We start from the raw sequence: 831 nt of genomic DNA, 5'->3' as shown, positions 1-831 counted from the left end.
TGCAGACTGTGGTGGGTTAAGGAGTTGAATCTAAGGAAAAGCCAGACTGTGTTGGGCCTCAGGAGTGGATCAGGAGCAGACAGTACCATAGTGACAGCTTCCAGGCAAGGGGCCAAGAGAGCTGCTTTCCCAGAGGAGTAGGCAGCTCAGACAACAGAGGACAGGTTGGAAATGAAGGAAATGGTAATAAAGGAATCACGGAGACGGTGTGGGGATTTGGGTTTCACCTCGTTTATCTGTTTATTCCTGGACAGAGGTTAGTAAAGAAGGGGAGCAGGTGAAGGAGACCTAGGAACCTGGAATTCCAAAGGTTCCCAATGAATTGGCATACAAATAACATGTGCCTAGTTTTCCTGACATCTTGTTTATCATAACGTGTTATAGACACTACTGGTATCTAAGCTAGCTGAAAATATCATGCTTTGGAGCTTTGAAAGATTGCTCTAAGCAAAAGCTTTACCAATTCAAACTTTCACTTAAAATAGTTAAGAGCAATGAAAGTTGAAGAGTGATTTTTTTGCTTTTTTTCCCCATAATATTATTGAGAAACAAATAGCAATGGGACAGTTTCAAATCAAATTGGTAGGACAGTTTCAATAATTAACACATTGCATACATTCTTTCTAGTGGTTAATTGCTGTACAAGATGTGGACATGATATCTTCTTTACAAACACCATTAGGATAAATCTCTTTATTCATTAAGAGAATGTAACTATATATCTATTCTAACCACTTTGAATACACAGATACAACATGGATATTCATCTGTAGCCCCTTTTTTGGATAAGTTCCATTATTTGAATATTATAGGTGTGTAAACTCAGCAAAA

This window comes from Octodon degus, unplaced genomic scaffold (assembly GCF_000260255.1).
Source record: "Octodon degus isolate 3935 unplaced genomic scaffold, OctDeg1.0 scaffold00183, whole genome shotgun sequence".
NCBI lineage: Eukaryota > Metazoa > Chordata > Mammalia > Rodentia > Octodontidae > Octodon > Octodon degus.
This window is presented reverse-complemented; position numbering follows the sequence as displayed.